The sequence below is a fragment of the Phoca vitulina genome, unplaced genomic scaffold (assembly GCF_004348235.1).
Source record: "Phoca vitulina isolate PV1807 unplaced genomic scaffold, GSC_HSeal_1.0 scaffold26, whole genome shotgun sequence".
Classification (NCBI taxonomy): Eukaryota; Metazoa; Chordata; class Mammalia; order Carnivora; family Phocidae; genus Phoca; species Phoca vitulina.
The window spans coordinates 4519664-4540818 of NW_022589729.1; positions in this window are offsets into that span (position 1 = coordinate 4519664).

Sequence of the window (21155 nt, forward strand, 5' to 3'; positions counted from 1 at the left end):
TCAATCCAGAATTTCTTTCTTTTTCTTTCTTTCTTTCTTTCTTTCTTCTTTCTTTCTTTCTTTCTTTCTTTCTTTCTTTCTTTCTTTCTTTTTTCTTTCTTTCTTTCTTTCTTTCTTTTCTTTCTCTCTCTCTTTCTTTCTTTCTGATTGAGAGAGAGAGAAAGACCATGCAAGTGGGGGGAGGGGCAGAGGGAGAGGGAGAGAGAATCCCAAGCAGACTCTGCACTGAGCACAGAGCCCAATGCAGGGCTCAATCCCTCAACCCTGAGATCATGGATCTGAGCTGAAACCAGGAGCTGGATGCTTAACTGACTGAACCACCCAGGCTCCCCTTCGAGTCAGAATTTGATTTTCGAGTGATTAGATTTTCCTTGGGAATGACTGAACAAAGAGGGGAAAAACCAGAGTTGTTTTTTGTCTTAGATGGAGCCCAGGAGCAAAGACCTACCCAGCTGAGAGATTCTGCAGGAAAAGCCTTTTTATGACTTTGCTTTTAAGGAAAATACACTTAGTGGGGTCAAGATTCAGTCCCAGCTTTGGTGACCACAACTGTGACTCCTCAGATAAAGACCTGGGTTGGTGCAGAGAAGAGAGGCATGTTTTGAGCCAGATGAGAACATAAGAAATAAAAAAGTAGCAGCAGGAAAAGTTTGAAACAACTTACTGAGAGCTTGTCCTGAAATGACTTTTCAACAGACATTTTGTTAACAGATAAACACACCAACCTATTTTGCCCCCGAGACTCAGGAGCTGAGCTGTCAACCACTGTGAAGTCACCTATAGCCAAGGATGAGAGCCTGCTTCCCTCTCTGATTTTAAACTGAGGACCATGTGCCTGGTCCCTCAAAGCTAGGGAAAAAAAGCTTTAGAACCTCACCTGCATTTCTTCTTTGATCCCTTTGTCTAATTTTGACTATCCTGAAATCATTTTCCTTTATCTGAAGTAATCCACTATAACTTCCTTTAGGACAAGATTTTTGATGATAAACTCTCAGCTTTTGTTTATTTGTAAACTACTTCATTTCACTCGTGTTCATGATGCAGTTTTGCTGGCTAACATGGTTTTCCATGACGATTATTTTATCTTAACACCTTGAAGATCTTATTCCACTATTTTCTGACATCTATTCTTGATTTTGAGAAGTCTACCGTCATTCCTATTGTCATTCTTTGGTAGATGATCCATCCTTTCTGGCTGCTTTCACAACCTTCTCTTTGTGTTTGTTATTTTTTATTTATTACAACATGTCTGGCATGGATGTTTCTTTTTCCTGTTTGGAATATCTTGGACTTCCCAGATCTGTAGATTCATATTATCTATTGGCTAGCTACATTCAAAGCCAAGATATTTTAAAATATTGGCTCTCCTTATTGTTTTTATTCTATCTTTTTGAGAATCTGAGTTGGTGCATGATATACCTTTTCATTTAGTGTACATATCTTTCAATTTGTATTTCATATTTTCCATATTTCTATGTTATAATGTGACCATTTTGGGGTATATATATTATATTTTATTTTATTAATTCTTCCTTTAGTTGTACCTAATCTGCTCTTTAACTCTATGCTTTGATTTCAAAAAAATCAAATTCTATTTATGTTATGGTCTGAATATTTGTGTCCCCCTAAAATTCATATATTGAAATCCTAACCCCTCAAAATGATGGTATGAGGAAGTGAGGTCTTTGGGAGGTACTTAAGTCATGAGGGCAGATCCTCATAAATGGGATTAGCATCTTATAAAAAAGTCTCCAAAGAGATCTCTACTTCTTTCCAATCTGTGAGGATGCAAGAAGTCTGTGACCCAGAAGCAGGTCCTCACCTGGTCATGCTGACATCTGGTCTCAAAATTTCAGCCTCCAGGACCATGACCAATAAGTTTCTGCTATTTATAAGTCACTCAGTCTTGATATTTCATTATAGCAGGCTTAATCGGCAAAGAACACTTGTTTGCTTGTTTGTTTTTAATCTGGACAGGCAATATATTCATGTGGGTAAAAATTGAAGAAGTATCAAAAGTCATCTAGTGGAATGTCTTCCGCCTACCTCCACTCTCTAGCCACCTAGAACCCCTCCACTGAGTTTTTTGATATTCACCTTTATGTCATTATTTCCAATGACCAATTCTTAGTCCTCTCATTGCTTAGGTTTTAGTGACATTGACATGTCCAGCCACACCCCCTTCTGTTGTCTGCAGGAATGCTCACACTCCTCCATGCTCTGCACTTACTGAGTCCTCAGTGTCCTTTGCTATGTTCTCCTTTTATTACTAGTATCAATGCCAAAGAGCTCCTAGGGTCAGTTCTTGATCTTATTTTTTTCCCTATCTTGATAATCTCTTATTCCTCTGGTAATCACATCCAGTTCATGGATTTAGATACCATGTATATATTCCTAACAGTCAAATTTATATCTCCTGCCTAAATCCTTCACCCAAACCCCAGACTTGTATAACCAGTCATCCATTTGATGTTACCACTTGGTTATCTAATAAACATCTCAATGTTATCATGTCAAAAACAGAACTCTAGATTTTCTCACACATACCTGCTTTATCTAGGATCCTCCTTCATCTCAGGTGAAGTCAATTTCATTCTTCCTCATGCCCTGGCCATAAGACCCACATCCCGCCTAAATCTTGGAACTCTGCCTTTTAAAGGTTTTTGCAATCTATCTGGCCTAAAATGACATTATTTTGTCTTAATTTTTAATTCTCTGATTACTGATGATTTTGAGCCAATTTATTCACTTTCTTTGATTGCCTGATCATATATCCTACCCCATTTTTTTCCTCTTGGGTTGTTACTATTTTTGTTCTTCAACATTTTGTGTTATCATGTAGAGAGCTCAGTGCCTCATCTCAGGATGAAGTATTTCAATTTTTTTAAAGGATAGGGTTATGGACTTTACTCTGAAAAAATAATACATTAATTATTCAGGGGAACTGAAGGCATCCTAATTGTTTTCACTTATCTTGAATCTTGTGGGCAAACTTTTTAAGATTACTCAAAACTATCAGAGCCATGTACCAAGGAGGCCCCTACTTCCAATTTCTGTGGATCTGAGTTCTTAGCATATTTCTTAGAACATGAGTAAAGTGGACTGTTTTCAAACTTTCTGCTGGCTGGGATTCTAGCCCACCCTAACTTCCCATTTCCTGTTCTTCTTTTCTGATTTCCAAGCAGTTGTAAATCCTAAATCAAAATAATTATACGGATCACAAAACTAATTTCCTGGTCTCAATTCTGCTTTATTACACTTAAAGTGGAATAGTCTAGATTAATACTTGGATGAGGAAAACATCTGTTATGTTTTTATATTCCTACTTATACTGAGTTGCTCGGAAATTTTCCCTGCAACCTGTTCTCCAGATTCTTAGGGAATCACCTTGGGAATAACCTTCTAGCCTAGATCCAGACTCTGCCATATACTCATTTATTAGGCAGTTGAAGAAGAGATTGGGACCCACTCTCATATTACTTTTTTTTTTTTTTTAACAACCTTTCCTTTTGAGACCAAACAATGCGAGTACTGCTCTGGTAAACCAAGCTTATTGGCTGAAGTGTTCCAGCTTTGTTTCTAAAACTGTTCTTCATGAACTTTGTGGAGTCCAAGAGGTTCAGAGGCAGGATCGTGGATTGTCATGTGCTCAGGGCAGGGCTGATGTGGAGACAGTCTGCTCTGCCTTGTTTCTGCAGAGCAGTGACATCTCTATTCATTTTATATATTGGAGTTGAAGATAAGATTTTGTTTGGCAGAGGGTTTCCATAGATTTTGTTCATTGTGTAGTCAGTCAGGCTTTCCCTACACTGGGCAAAGTGAACAGTTAATGTTAACCACTTTCTTGGGGATGAAAGTCAATTCCAATGGGTTGATTGACTAAAATTTTATGTTCCTTGATGTCACCTACAGATTGCCTCTGCCAGTTAATGCTGAGTTAGAATAGGCACCGTGAAGGAGTAAGCATACCCTTGCCTTCAAGATGTTTTATAGTATGGGAGGAAATCAAGTATATAACGTGTATGCATATACCATGTACTAGAAAATCTCCACAGTATAGAGGACAACATTCAAAAGAAAGGAAATTAATGGCATGTAGTCTGGTGAACTAGTAGGTCATGTTGAGTAAAAGCTGGAATTTTGGAGTCTACAGACTTTGGTTGAGGTCTACGCTTCTCCTCATCTCTAAAATATGACTGACTATGCAAGGTTGGTGTGAAGACTATGGGAGGAAATGCATGTGAAATTGTAGTCCCTGCATTGTATGGTAGCTCAATAAATGTTACTTCTTCTTCGTTCTTTCTGATCTTTTCCTCCTTTTGTAGACGTTAGCTGCCTATGTAAATGTCCATCAATCCAGCTTATGTTCTCAAGTTCTAATCTTTGATACTTTCCACTATATTTGTGTATATGTGCATGCACACATTCATGTGCTATATATTATATTTCTTACTAGACTATAGATACCTTAAAGGCAAGGGTATTCTTATTCCTTCACTCTGCTTGTTTTAGCTTCAGATTTGTTCCCTAACATATGTAAGACAGAATACATCTATTCCTCTGTATGTTGAAACCTATACACATCCCCCAACATAAAAATACCCAATAAGAGAGCAATGCATCTGACTGTTAGATCTCTAGACCCATAAATTTTTTTTTTTAATTACATTCTAGGGAATATAAAATTTCTGGCAAAATTAATGGTAATGAAGAGATGACAAAGTGCATGTTAGAGATACTTCCTCCTTTCCCCCCTCCAATATGTCTACTCAAAAATTTCACTAAAAATCCCTTTGGAGAAAAGTGGTCAATGGGTCACTGGAATGTTGTAATCTTTAGTGTGATTCTCATCTGCACATGATTTTTGGAAATTTCAATCCAAGTAGAGAGTTTGAGTTGAAGTTAACACTATGTCAACAAACTATAAAAGTTTGAAGCAAAATCAAAGAGAGTCATTCTTTAAGAAACAAACAAAAAAATCATGAAGGGTGGGCCTTTTGCCAGTCCAATAAAGAGAATTTATATTATCTGCTATGTTCAGTATCAGAGATTTATGTTCTAAGTCCAAGGTAATTCTTCTAGCTAAAATAGAAACTGCACCCAAATATGTGTTTAAATAAACCCTATGCCTAATCTAATGATAATCAAAACATTTTGCATTTCATGTGGATGAAATCCTCTCAAAACCTTGGTGAATGCATTTACTCTTTCTTACAATCTCTTGGGAACTTGAGCTCCATTTGGCATATTCTCAAAGGCAGCACTGTTTGGGTTTTCACAACACCTAGTGTCTAGATGTTACCAAATACCCAGATGTTGGGCCTTAAGAAAACATTTGCAGGACATAATGGACTCTTAATTATTCGACTGAGTGAGTAAATGTATTGCTTCAAGATGGCCACGGTGACTGGATGCTGACTGGTTCCCAGGCATTGGGGTGGGATGGGGTGGACAAAAGAAAACTAAGAAGAGGCTTCCAGGAAATTTCATACTTGGCTAGTCCTAAGTTGAGGAAAAATAATCACAGAACATTTTGAACTTTCAAGAGTTATGTAAAATCTTTAAAAATGTTACCATTTTTTGCTTTCAATAAAAGAGAGATCCACATTGTGAACCAGCTATAATTCTTGCTCTCTCACTCTAACTAGGGTTGGTTCCTGTTTTTCACTTTTTGAAGGTTCAATGTCAAATATTTTATTCTTCTAATGACTCAACCATTGTAGAGTGATTCGGTCATATAAACTTTTGCCAACTTTGGATAAAGGGATTTCTTTTTTTGTGGAAAGAAAGCTGTGACCTCAAGTGGCTACACTAATATTAATGATAATGAATCAGTAGAGTACTGGGCTTACAAGGTTCCAGGCAGAGATTTAAGTATTAAATATTTATGGACTCATTTAATCTTCATAATAATATTATAAGGTAGATGCTATAATTGTGTGCATTTTGTAGATGAGGAAATTGAGGCCCAATGTACATAATTAACTTGGTCAATGTCACACTGCTAATTATTCAATTTGGGATTTGAATCCAGTGACCAGATGATAGGTAACAATTATTCATGGTGTGCCGAAGCTGGGCATGTCATTGGGCACGGGAGGCTATTGGAGAAATAGGCTCATTCTGCCAACTTGGAGCTGACATAAATTTTCAGGGCTTTAGGCAGAAGGGCTAGAATTTCCTAAAACTTGACTCGCATTTGCTGTGGGGTTTACACTCTTTCCTATTCAGGCTGCTATCTCTAAACTTGACTGGCAAGATTTAAGGGAATGAATTGCGTCATGTTGGTCTAACAGATTCTTGGTTCTTAGGTTTCAACTACTGGCCAGTGATTCCTGAAAACTTTATTTGTGTGATTTCATGTGCTTTCAGAGAAAGCCAGACACTTCTTTATTATACATCATGCCGTATATTAATGATATGGGTCAGTGAAGTATATTAGAGGTCTTCTGATCACATTTCCTAAAGTGGGATCTGGATTTTGTGTCAAATGCTAAGAAGGTGGTCTTGCCCTAGAATTTGTAGCTCCCATATCTTTTTCTCTACTTTCTAAAAATAAATCCAATCAGATAAGATTAACATAACAAGTAGAACCTTTTGCCTTGTAACTTTCTTGCCAAGGAAACAAAGTATCTTCTTTTCAAAGCATCTTATCTTGAAAAGCAAGTACCTTTGAAGTGATTGGGGTCAATGAGAGCACAGGCAGGGGTAACTACAAACAAGTTTTACACATAAGAATGAAAGCAGCAAGTAGGATTTGCATCATTCTGTATTAAAACCAAAGAAAAAGTTTTCAATCCCTGTGAGAAAGCAGAATATTCCAGAAAAGGAGAAGTACTACTATGCAATGGATTTAAAGTACTGCCAGAGCACTGGTGAATCATGCATTCAGCTTCTAGTTACACGAGTCACTTTTGGAAGTAGACACTATAGGAGAGAATAACAAGGCATTAAACCAGAAAGTAATGAGAATTACAGTATGTCTCTATTGGGAATAATGGATAAAAATGAGCATGCACATTTGAGGGACCCGCTCTCTAGTAATTTAAACAAGGGATAACTTCAATGTTAAAAGCAACATAATTGATAATACAGCCTTCTAATTGTAAAAATTTTATGACCATACTGGTGTGTCAGGGGTCCCCAAGACCATCCCAGGCTCTGATTTGTTAGGAGGGTCCACAGGACTAATCACAGTTGTACTCACAGCTATAAATTTTTTTTCAGCAAAAGAATCAGAAACAAAATCAGCAAAGGAAAAAGGTGCATGAATGAAATCCGGAGGAAACCAGGTGCAAGCTTTCAAGGGTCCTCTCCCAGTGAAATCACACAGGACATGCTTACTACCCCTGCAGCAAGTAATGACAACATACGCTAAATGCTGTCAGTTAGGAAGCTCATTAGACACATGGTGCCCAGAATTTTTATTGGGAGATTATCATAAAGGCACCTTTTGTCAAAGGAATACCAAAATTCCAGACCTCAATGACAGCAGGTGTCTGGTGCAAATGATATTGTTTATATAAATGGTATATATAGGCACAGTGAGCCACTCATAAGTCAGGATGGTGGGAACCTCCTGAAAGCCAAGTTCCCAGATACCAGCTAAAAGGCCAACCTTGCAGGAAGGCCTTTCTGAGGATACGCTGCTATGGTAACCCCTTTCTGCACAACTGGCAAGTAGCATGATTGAGTGGGAAACACTGACACACAAATAAGCTTAGTAAAGAAAAAATGATCAAGCTATGGGATTTCTGAAGTTTAACTTGTATCTCCTAAGAGTAGACAGGTTCAAAATCAAAATGGCCCTCGATGCAACATGACAAAACCCTGAGAGTGGGATAGAGCACTGTCCTGCTTCCATGAGAATTCCAGATCTGTGGTCACATCACCCACTCCCATTGTCCTACCCCATCTTTGCTCTGAGAGTGACTGGACAAGTCATTTGAACATAAGCTCTTTATTTTAAAGTAACATGAGAAATTCTCTTCTGAGATAACATTTGCAAATTCTTTTGTCTATTGGGGTGAAAGTTACTAATTAAGGGTGGAATTCTTATGAGACTCTCAGAACACATAGACATTTCAAAGATGCATTGCAAGTGCATTGCAAGGGGTGTTTCTTCATATGGATGTTAGTTGTTAATGTTACACAGTCAGACATTGCAACCAAGTTTGTTTCTATGGAGACCCTAAATGTGGTATGTCGAGTGTGTCATTAAACTTGAACGTCTCTAAACTCCATACTTCTGGCCTCATAAACAATGAAACCAGACTCTTTCAGTCTTTAGAAAGTAACACATCTACTCTGGAATGGGAATAGAAATGACATGCCTGTAATCAGAGATTCTACAGATGAAAAAGACCTTATTAGATCATCTAATTTGCAGCTGGGCTCTTCTCAGTACGGTTGCCAGTGCTTGAACAGGGCCAGACTCCACGTTTCAGTGTATCTCTGAGAAGGCTCTGCTGCCATCTAATTAAGCTGGAAATTTCACTTAGAAGGTCCCTGTGCCACCTACTAAGAGCTATTCCATGGAACTGGTGAGGGAAGGTACATTTCCATGGTGATTAGGAGGGAAAGACCTGGTGCAAAGGCCTCTGGGGGAGGAATGAATTAAAATCCTGCAGGCTGGGACATGGGGAAGAGCACTCAGAAGGGGGGGTGTGGTAGATGCAGAGGGAGTGAGTGAGGGCTCAGCACTAAGGGGGGTGATAGAGAAAGGGAAGGAGTAGCTAAGGCCCTGACGGCTTCATGTCAAATAGGTTGGGAAATCCAAATGCGAATTTAACAGCAATACAGAAAATCTTTCTTCTTCTATCTTCCAAATCAGTGTATTGTAAATTTAAATTGTTATGTCATCTTTCATTTATAATGCCATTTACCCACCGTCAGTAAGCCACAGGCTGTCTTCACAAATAGTGGGGGGACTGGATCTCGGCTGCCCCAAGACATTCTCTTGCCCATATCTCTGGTGTTCCTTGGTGTATATCTGAGTCTAGGAAGTTAGACTGAGTTGATGTCCAGCTTGTTTGAAATAAAAGAGATGCAGTCATGCATACCATTTTATCTTATATCAGTATAACATATTAACACGTGCATTAGTTTAGCATGTAAGGGAAAAGTAACCATACACAGCTTATAACATTTCAGATTTATTGTAATTCCAAGTAAGAACTTGGGAAGATGAAAGAGAGGATCCCAAGTGTTTCCTCCTTTTTCCCTTCCTTTCTTCCACCCTTCCTCCTTCTTTTTCTTAATTACTTCATTGAACTAATATTTATTAAAACACTTCTATGGACTGGGTACTGAAGTCAGTGCCGGGTCCCTGAACTCAGAGAACTTTCTCTAATGGAAGATCAAATTTATGAGCAAAGATAACATTGTGTGGTGAAGTCTATGAAGACGAAGGAACAGGAAGCTGGAGGAAACACATGATGAAGAGTTATAATTCAGTTTATCTGGCTCAGAGAAAATGCCCCATAGAAAGTGACATATCCTAAGTGATAGGTAGCAGTTAGCCATTAAAAGAAGGGTGAAAATATTGGTCTTTGGCAGAGGACACAGAAATTGAGAAGGTCTATAGGTCTGGAAAAACGAGGCCCAGGCAGGCAATTGAAATTAGCCCAGTGTACCTGGAACATACAGTGGAGGGGGAATGGAATGATAGGGTGAAATGGGGAGGGACAAAATGTGTTGAGATATAATGGTGAAAAGACTATCAGATACCAGGTTGGGAGGCTATGCTTAGTAGCTTGAATTTTCTTTAAATTGCATTAGGACTCACTGAAAAGTGATGAGAGAGCCATACTAAAATCTTCTTAGAAATATCACTAAGACACTCCTGCATAAGACTGGTAATTAACTCTCTGAAGACATTAAACCAGTGGGTCTCTGTGCTTAGGAACACAAGGCACAGTAAAGTTTGGTGGTTTTAATGAAAACAGGGGAATTAACTGAAGCTTGATGTTCTGAACAGTGAGATCCTTACCCTCAATCCTTTCCCCCCACTTGCCTTCCAAATGGTCACAGTTGTGTTTATACTTATCTCCAACCCCCAACCTTCTGTCAGGAAATTTAAAAAGTTATTTCTGGAAAATATTTGTACAATAAAAAGTACTACAAATAATGCCATTTAGGGATCTATAAGGGAACAATTCAGCCCCCGCTGTATTGCATTATGGTGAAGCCTACTAGGTGCTAAACCTCATACTTATGGACAAACCTCCAATTAAATTTTTAGTGCCTCCTTAAAAATGAAGACATGACCAACCACCAGCAGACATATTTGAGGAGAGCTTCTGACATGAAAGTCAGCATCTAAAATGACAGGGGGGGAAAAAAACCTGCAGAAGAAAGAGAGACTGTAGAAAAGTAGAATACTTTTTAAAGAAGTATATTCTTAGAGAAAGAAGAAGTGACATTTCATCTCTAAGACAAGGATAGATAAATCTACAAAAGAAAGGATATTAAGATGATCAAGAAGAATTCTTTGAAATGAAAATAATCATAGAAGATCTAAAAAACTCAATAAAAGACCTGGAAGACAAAGTGAGGAAATGTTTCAGAAGTAGACTAAGAAGAAAACAAGAGAGAGGTGGAGAATAGAATAAGAATATTAAGAAGTAAGAAGATTAGAGGGCCAGACTGGGAGGTCCAACTTTTAAGACTATGTATTTTAGGACAGAGAAACTTGAAAGAAATGATCAAAGAACTAATTCAGGGCAATTTCCTAGAATGAAGGAATATGAGCTTCCAGATTGAAAGGGCCACAGGATGATGCCCAGCACAATAGATGAAAGAAGACCCATTACAATGCACATGAATGTGAACTTTCAGAACCCCGAGGGCAGAGAGGCTGCTGAGACCATCCCTAGGGAGAAAAAGAGGTCCCTTACAGAAGATCAGAAGCCAAAATGGTTTGTAACTTCTCAAGTGCAAAAATGAAGGCTGGAAAACAAAGGAAGAATGTCTTCAAAATTCTGGGATGTCCAACCTATAATTCTATACTCAGAGAAAATATAAATCAAGTGGGATGCTTAAATGCAGCATTTCAGACAGGGAAGATCTCAGAAGTTTTATTTCCTCAGAGAATGAGTAGAGTGAGTGAGAGAGTAATCCTAGGTGAGGGAGAGAGAAATGGGATCCAGGAAGCAGAGTGTCCAGGACAGGAAGGAGGTGACCAGGTCCCCTTGGATGATGATGAAGGAAGCCCTTGGGGTATCCGCTCTGCAGCAGACCTGGAGAGAAACAGTCAGGACTGAGCAAGGTGAAGGAAGACTTACGAGCAAAGTCTCTAAGAAGATGGACTCAATGGCTAACATGATGACGATGTGAGACTAGATTTACATCACTGGTGGAGAATCTGGAAATAAATGAGTAACAACTACTTAGAAAATTTAACAAGTGTATTAGTTTCTTATGGGTAATGTGATAATTACCACAACCTGGTGACATAAAACAACACAGATTTATTCTCTCACAGTTCTAGAGGCCAGAGGTCTGACATCAGTGTCATCCAGCCCAAACTAAGGTGTTGGCAGGACGGCACTCCCTCTAGAGGCTTTAGGGCAGAATCCATCTCCTTGCCTTTTCTAATTTATAGAGCTGCATTTCTTGCTTTCTTTGGCTCACAGAGCTTTCCTCAATCATCAAACCTTTTGGCTGAGGTCACATTGCCTTCTCTTCTCTATAGTAGAATCTCTATCTTAGAAAGATACTTGTGATTACTTCTAGCACTTACCTGGTGAATCCAGAATAATCTCCTTATCTGAAGATGCTTAATTTAATTGCATTGGCAGTTTCTTTTGCCATAACGGGGTACACATAGAGTTTCAGGGATTAGGACCTGATTACCTTTGAGGGCCATTATTCAGCTTGCTACAATACTTAAAACTGAAAAAATTATTAAGTCAGGGGAAAAATATTATACAAGAAAGGAAACTTAATTGTAGTATACTGCATGACTCTCTATGAATAATATTTATATGGTCCTTGTCATGTTAACCTGATTATGGATTCAATCCCAGCTTCAATATAATTGTTTCAGAGGTTGACGGAGGGAAAGTTTGTGTGTGTATGTGTCTGTGTGAGTTTGGGACACAGTGATTAGGAAGACAGCTAAATCTTTACTTTCCACTAAAGGAATTCAGTAATATCTAAGTCTGAAAAATCAGGTAATGTCAATATTCTGTTGAGAGTAATGTAAACATACAGTTGGTATCTTGTAAATACCAAAGTAGCTAGAAAGGATAGAAAGTGATGGCCATTGAGCATCAAGGGAACAGGAATGGTGGAGAAGCTTAGGGACTGCTGTTTTTCCTGGTAAGTCATGTAAAATTCCATCTAAAATTAAAAAAAGAAAGCCACTGGTAATTAAATTAAAGTGAAAAGATTAGGTTAAATCCTTTGGCAAGAGTACAGAAACTTTTCAGAAGTGAGGTGATTATATGGGAAAAAATACATCTTTCCTGCTGAAGCGTGAAAGGGAGAGTTTTGGAGACTCATTGGGAAGAGGGAATGTAGCAGGGGGAGGGATTAGGAGATCCCTCCAAAGATTCCCTTGTGGAACTCCTCCATCCTGATAGGAAGTGCTGGCTGATCGGAAGTGAGGACTGAGGGACAAGTGGTATCAAGGCTGACGCTCAGCTCTGGTTTGGGCATTGGGTTGATGTGATGTCATTCCGGGACAAAGGGAAATCAGGAAGAGGAGCGACTTTGGAATCTGGCGGGTGGGGGTATGTGTGCACACCTTCAGGACTGGGTGTGCATTTGGCAGTTTGTAGCATGATGAGAGGCATGGAGGCAAGGAGAGTTTCCTCCAAGGAGAGCCTGCATCTGAAAGAGTTCTGAAGAAAAAATGTATGCATCGTAAGCCCAAGAGTCAGGTCTTATGGTTCTTTTATTTCTCTACTTGGCTCTGCTATGTTACTTTTCAAATGGACAAGAGTGTTTGAGAAATCAGTTAATATTTAAACACTTAGAAACATATGGAGGGTTTCTCTTTTCTCCCCAGTAGAGTCTCATAAACTGCAGGAGGGAATATGTAAATATTGTTTCAAGATTAATATTTAAAGGTAGAAAATGATTTATGAGAGCCCATGTATCTACATCATGTATTTTACAGGAGATGGTAAAAACTTCCATTTGTCAGCAGATTCTTTTAAAGAAGACTTGGTAATTGCGATGTGTACAGACCCTTATCCTAAATTATCCTACTGCAAAAATGCAACGCAGAACAAATTACACGGAATGCATCTATAATACCCGAGCTGACAATGTGTGAAATGCAGGTGAGGTCAGCAGACTGGGCGATGTTGAAACACCCCTTTAAGCTTGACATCACCTCCCCCATTTTGAATATCAACCCAAACAAAAATGCATAGGAAAAATCCTAATGAGAAGGAAGTGGCTCTATATGACACAATTATAAAACGTTATGATCCATACTAAGAAAAAAAATTTATATAAATGAGAAGAGAAATATCAGACCAATGGGTGGGAAAACTAAGTGTTATAAAGATGACAATGTTTTTCTCAAATAAATGAATATATTTAACAGAATCCTAATAAAAACAATGTGACAATGACTATTGTAACCTAAGATGTGATTTTAAAATTTAAATTTTGCCAGCAAGGGGGGCAAAACAAAACAAGACACTTTGACAGGGGAAGAATCTTGGGAGGGGAGCTTGCTGTGTCAGATGTTAATATATATTATTAAGCTATTATAATTACAGAAGTAGTGTAAGAAGTGATAAATTGATTTTTAAGAGTCAGAATGGCTCTAGATCATACACTGGTATATATAAAAACTTAATAAACGGAAAGAAGCATTTCAAATATCACTGCTGCTGAGAGGCCCTCACTGACCATCTGGAATAAATTAGATTCTCCTTGCTGATGATGTCCTCATATGATCTCCAGTATAATTATAATTGCTTGTTTAATATCTGTCTGCTGCATGAGACTAATGGCCATGTCCATCCTGTTCAAACCCATATAACCTACACCTAACACAGTACGTGGTTTATAGTAAAAAATACATATTTATAGTCAATAATATTGTAATATATTTATCGTGGTTAGCATTTGGTAATGTATAAGTTGTTAAATTATTATGTTGTACACCTGAAACTAATTTAATATTATATGTCAACTATACTTCAATTAAAACAATGAAAAGGGTGCCTGGGTGGCTTAGTCAGTTGAGCTTCTCTTGGTTTCGGCTCAGGTCATGTTTCTCAGGGTTGTGAGATCCAGCCCCGTGTGGGGCTCTGGGCTCAGTGGCAGTCTGCTTGGGATTCTCTCCTTCTCCCTCTACCCCTCCCCCTGATTGCTCTCTCTCTCCCTCAAATAAATTAATAAATAAATAAAATCTTTAAAAAACCCAACAACAACAAAAAGTATTTGTTGAGTTTTTGAAACAAATGGGGAGAGAAGAGTAGCTTTTCAATAGCTTTGGATGAATGGGAAATTAGCATTTGGAAAAAATTAAATTAGATATTTACCTCATACTTTACTTTGAATTCCTGATGAATTATAGAAATAATGTGTAAAATGTAACCATAAATATCTGGAAGAAACAATAAATTAATATGTATCTTCTTTTGAAACAACAACAAAAAAGTAACTTGCAGCATAAAGACTGTTGAAAAATCACAGGTGAAAAGTTTGATAGAACTGACACAAGAAATTAAATTAAATAGCCCTGCATATCATAAACAGGATGCACAAAACTTAAAGCGGAAAAGTCCTGATAAATACAGCAGAGTGTGCTTGATTTATAAAGAACTTTTACAACTCCAAAGAAACGCTGTATGATAGTAAAATGTACAAAGGCTGCAAGCAATTTACAAAAGAAATCCAAAAGGCTGATTACAATATTAAAATTTGCTGTCCACCATAAAAATCTAAATAAAAAACGGTATCATATTTTAATATGCCAAAGTAGCAAAACTTTAAAAAGAAAGCTATAGTGAAATTAAATTTTTACCACTAATATGTTTCCAAAGGGCACCTGGGCTGTGATGAGCCAAGCCGCTCCATTCCAGGGCTGGGACCAGAGTGCCACTGAACACGGAGGCTGGAGGCAGAGATAACCCCATGGACTAAGCCCTGAGCGGGAAGATTTTGTTGGAGCCTCTGGTTCATCACCGTGAGGGTCCCTGGAAACCAAATGGCCAGAATGATGGAGACTCTACCGCCTTTGGCACTGAATGTTCGTGAGAAGGAACAGATATTTCTTTTTTCTTTTTTTTTTCTTTAAAGATTTTATTTATTTGACAGAGAGAGACACAGAGAGAGAGGGAACACAAGCAGGGGGAGTGGGAGAGGGAGAAGCAGGCTTCCCGCTGAGCAGGGAGCCCGATGCGGAGCTTGATCCCAGGACCCTGGGATCATGACCTGAGCCGAAGGCCGACGCTTAACGACTGAGCCACCCAGGCGCCCCAGGAACAGATATTTCTAAAGCTGGAAGCAACACTGGTCTTTGGCATCTGCTGAATGTGTGCTTTTCCCCACTTCCTGTCTCTTGGGTTATTTTTTTGTGTTGAGCTGATTGACCCCAACTCCCTTTCCTTGTTACACACAAAAGAGGGAGACCCAGACCCCTGAGAATGTGATGGGAGGCTGTGTTATTCCCATTAGGCAATGCTAGCAACCAGAAAGAGCCGGTGAGATTTGGCATAATGTTGCCAGGCTTTAGAAGGACAAAACTGGACCCTGGGAAGCATAGCGGGGAGTCTGAGGTGGAAATGGGGGCCCACTTCCACCCCAGCTAGGAGGACGGGAGCCACTTCTGATAGCGTTGGGGTGGGTTAGCAATGAGCATCCAAAGGGCAAAAACTCTCCCAGCAGGAAGGGGGCAGGTTTTCCAAAGGGGGAAAACTTGAGGGAAGTGTTCACGGGCCCACCTTCCAGGTGAAGGCTAGGTCCAGACTTACCTTCTCTTGTGAGGCACAAGGTAAAGTCCAAGCTCAACAGTATCATGGTATCCTGCAGAGATGGGTGTACCCTTCAGCAAGGTACTTTGTGGATGGACACTTCCTAGTGGGTGAGGCTGGTGGGAGCCAGAAGGAGCAGAGTGCACTGGAAGGGACAGAATGGCTTAGCCTCTGTATTCATTTCTTTGGGCTATTGTCACAAACTACCACAAACTTGGTGGCTTAAAACAACAGAAATTTATTTTCTCACAGTTCTGGAGGCCAGAAGTCCCAGACGGTTTTGTGGGGCTAAAAATCAAGGTATAGATAAAGATTGATTCTTTCTGGAGACTCCAGAGTGGAGAAATTGTTTCTGCCTCTTCCAACTTTTGGCGGCTGTTGGCATGCCTTGGTTTGTGGCCACATCACCCCAGGCTCCATCTCATCATCACATGACCTTCTCCTCTTTCAATGTCAAATCTCCCCCTGCCTCCCTCTTCTAAGGACATTTGTGATTCTATCTAGGGCCACCTGGACAATTCAGGAGACTCTCCCCATCTCAAGATCCTTAGCTTATCACATTTGTAAAGTCCCTTTTACCCTTGAAATATTCACAGCTTTCAGAGATAAGGACCTGGATATCTTTGGGAGGAACTGTTTGGCCTACCACAACATCACTGACCTTCCAGACTCTGATGGAAAAGAAAGGTATCTGTCAGGTGGACACGGATGGGCACCACCTATAGATAATGACAAAAGTAGAGAGACCCACAGCCCAAGGACCAGAGAAGACCTTAGGAATGAGAATGAGCATTGGGGAATAATCTCCCCAAGTTCCCCCATGTGGAGATGTTTACACTTTTGAGGAGAGAAAAGGATAGGGCCCTGGTCATAGTATGGATTACTGTCTGCCTGGGACGGCATTTTTATTTTCCTCTAGCGGATGTCTAGAGCCACACAAAAAGACAGTGAACGATAGAAAAATTGTGTCCCAGTTTTCATCAGTGAGAACTTCTCATAGGTCCTCCTTGTTCCCTCCAGAGATACCTCACCTCCATCCTCAGTCTCTGGCAGGCTGGATTCTGCTATGCGAATGTTAACACACTGAGGTTCTTGACTACCAGGAACGTATTACTATTTGGCCAGTTGGTTGTATAAAAATCCTCTTCTCTGTCCATGTCAGCCCCAGAACCACGTGTACGTTCTCCTCTCTAATTCCTTTCTCCATGCTTGATTTCATCTCCTGATGCAGTGCATCTCTGAATCTTTGTCCTCACAGCCTGTGTACCCCTCCCTCCCATCCATCTCTTCCTCTGCAACACTAGCTCATTGGTTTATCAGCATCCTGTGGAGGCTGCTTTCTGTCCTGTCTGTGAGGATGGTGGAGCTCCTGGCACTTGCTGCTTGAGGCTTCACACCAACAACTTCACACAGGAACTGTGTGAGAAAGTTCCTGCCCTGTCAGCAAGTGTGTTTGAGCATGAAAATATGTGCACATATTCATTCAGCATTTGTTCAACAGTTGTTTATTAAACACTGCCATAGGCTTGGCATTTTACTAGTCTTCAGGGAACAAAGATGAATGAGGCATGAAGGAGTTTATATTCTAAAAATAAAATGGCTAACATTTATTGAGCATTTACTAGGTGTGGGTTAGTGTGTGCTTTCTAAGTGTATTTTGCTAAATCCTACCTATGGCCCATGGAGTAGGTATTTCCAACCCCATTTATAGAGGAGACAGAAAAGCACTTGCCAGGTTCACACACCGTGGAGGTGGGCTTGCTGGGCCTGTAGCCTCGGCAAACTGAAGCCAGGTTGTCACTGCAGATAGGGCTCGACTTGGAACTCAGAAGACAGTGTGATTCAGGGTGTGTTTTTCTGACCTTATGGCCCATCCCATGTTCAGTTGCTTTCCTGGAAATGTGAGGGAATTCCTGGAAAGAAGGACAAAGAGGACAAGTTACCCTCACACACATTGCCCGAAGAGTCAAAATTGCTCCATTTCTTTTGGAGGGCAATCTAGCAGAAATATATCCAGATACTTGAAACTTTCGACCCAATTATAGCCCTTCTGGGAATTTACTCTGAAGAAAGAACCCAAAACATGGAGAAAGTTTTAGGCTTGGGGACGATCACTGAAACAGTATAAAGAAAGGTAGACAATTTACTTATAATGCATTCCAGAGCACAAAGGAAGTGTAACTTTGTTTTCTTCTTTCCTGTAACTAACCTCATCTTCTTCCAGATGGCTCATCCTGCCATGTGCCCCTCCCCTCTACCCTGTGGGTCAAAGGGAAACTGAAATGTCTTCTCATCTGGTTACCTTGGCTCAATCTCTTTGGGATACGTTCTCACAGTCTTGTCCCTCCCTTTGGTCCATGCAGAGATGACATCTGGGTGTATGGGAGAGGGTGTGACAGTGACTTCATGGACGTGGAAAGACTGGGACCTTGGACACGTAAGCATAGGTCTTTGTTCTGTCCTCTCCCTTTCCTGGCCTCTGTGGTGACAGCCTCTTTCTCTGGACACTAAGGCTGGAACTGCAGAGCATCTGAGTTCTGGAGGTGACCCCCATTCAGTCCTTAGTCTGGATAACTTGTCGCATACCTATTCACTGCTTACTGGAGGGGAAGATGGGAAGATGATTATGGATGTAATCAGTGAAGTTGAGAAAAACAACAGTCTTACAAAACATACCCACAGGAAGAAGACTAAAAGAGCAACTTTGGGGCACCTGGGTGGCTCAGTTGGTTAAGTGTCTGACTCTTGATTTCAGCTCAGGTCATGATCTCAGGGTGGTGAGATCGAATCCGGTATTGGGCTCTGTGCTCAGCATGGAGTCTGCTTGAGATTTTTTCTCTTCCTTTCCCTCTGCCCCTTCCCCTGCTCTTTCTCAAATAAATAAATAAATAAATAAATAAATAAATAAAATCTTTAAAAGAGCAACTTAAACCAACAGGCTGAAAACACTCATGCTTCAGTAATAGGTGAAAAAGAACACACCAAAATTTTATCAAAGCTAGGTATTGAACTTGGAGAAAAAACGAACTGGCTCTTGGGTACAAAAGTAAAGGAATGCCCAAATATATTAGTAGCTGATCAAATAAGTTGTATATCTATGTATCCCTTCAATGAATTTTAAATGCAATGAAAAATATTTGAAAAACTATTATAATGAGCACTGGGTGTTATATGCAAATAATGAATCATTGAACACTACATCAAAAACTAATGATGTACTGTATGGTGACTAATATTAACATAATAAAAAAAATAAGGTCTGTATGATAAAAAAAAAAAGAAAAACTGGAAAAAAAAAGGCACTCATTCTTGTCTGAGAATCAGCCTCTGGAAGCTCCGCACTCTGAGCCTCAACAGTTGAACATCTGCCCTTGCATGGGAGTATTAAGCAGGCCTGGCCCTGGGCAGTCCCGGCTTATGACCTTGGTACCCGGGGAAGCACTGTCTGAGTGTTGATGGCAATCCAGGCTGGAGTCCCTGCTGTTCCCAGCCTTTCCTCCCTATGTGACTCCATGGTAGGGTGGTAAGATTACAGGTGGTTTTTCTTTCCAACTTTTGACCATAATACTTTCATAAATCATCTTTTTAAAAAAGAAGGTGACTTTTAAATTATGGCCTTTCAAAGAACCTGGTTTGCATCCCTAATTGAAGGGGGCCTGTTTTTGAGATAATGCTGATTCTAAGTACAAGACTTCAAGTAGCATAGAACTGACCCTTAAACCGTGTGGTTGAGGCCTGGTGGCAGGACAATCACCACAGGTGGTGGAGGAGACAGAACCTACAGCCACACCTTCATTATCTAGGCCACACCTTCTCCCTCCTTCCTTCCCTGGAGACAGACCCACAGTCTCTCCAGTCAAATTGGAAGATGGAATTCATATAAATGTGAATCACCGAGGGATCATCACCAACAACCTCTCTGCCCTTGCCTGGAGCCCTTTTAGAGAGAAGAGATTGTCAGCATTTTGAGAAAGGGCATTAGTTATGAGACTAATTGAGGAGGGATGGCTGAGGATGCGGGGTGCAGTGACACTTGGCAAGGGAAAGGCTCATGTAGGATGTGGTCAGCCAGGCGAGCGATTCCTCTGCAGAGAGGTTCTCACAGGCACCCTGGCTCCATGTTCAGCCTCGTGTTGGGCCTACTGCTTAACAGGACCAGGTAGATACTTATATTCACCTTCGTATCTATTATTTAATGGGCCCCTCGTTTAAGTACTCCTATGCTTGTTCACAGTTTTAGTCATTTCTTGAATTTAATTCAGTGACAGCGTTGCAAAACTGTTCAGCAGGAAATGGCTGTAATATGTTTTGCAGACATCAGAAATACCCTGAGAAGAAAGTTAATAGGGAGGACATAATAAGCCTTTTTGTGAAGAGTAAGATGTGGGATATATTTTATCTTAACAGTTTTCGAGAAAGCCCCTGGAGATTGTTTTTATGTGGGTAAGAGTTTTTCATTAAAGTAGAATTTTTTTATTATTATATTTTTTAATTTGAAATGTTTTTGCCTTAAATTTTTTTTTCTCCTAAAGGAAACCTCAGGCCCCTCATCTCCTGTGATCTCCCAATTATATTTGTTGATCTTGGTTGTAAGCATACCAGGACAAGCATTATAAAGGCTTTTTTTTATTTTCCATGAGGATTTTCCTTTGGAGGCGAGATTCTAGTAAGTAAAAGTGCCTTTTTATTTTATTTATTTATTTATTTTTAAGATTTTATTTATTTATTTGACAGAGAGAGAGACAGCGAGAGAGGGAACACAAGCAGGGGGAGTGGGAAAGGGAGAAGCAGGCTTTCAGTGGAGCAGGGAGCCTGATGTGGGGCTTGATCCCAGGACGCTGAGATCGTGACCTGAGCCAAAGACAGACGCTTAAACGCCCCTAAAAGTGCCTTTTTTTTAAAAAAAGATTTATTTATTTATTTATTTTAGAGAAAGAGAGAGCGAGAGTGCCGCGGGGGAGGGGCAGAGAGAGAGAGAGAGGGAGAGAAAGAATCTCAAGCACACTCCGGCTGAGTGTGAAGCCTGACCCCAGGAACCTGAGATCGTGACCTGAGCCAGAATCAAGAGTCAGTCACTTAAAGACTGAGCCACCCAGGCCCTGAGCTGAGTCAGTTTTAAGCGACAAGGATAATCTGTAACAGTCAGGCACCAAGCTTGAACTTGCACACTAACCACTTTGCAGACACGGTGTTCTGTATTTGGGGTAGTGG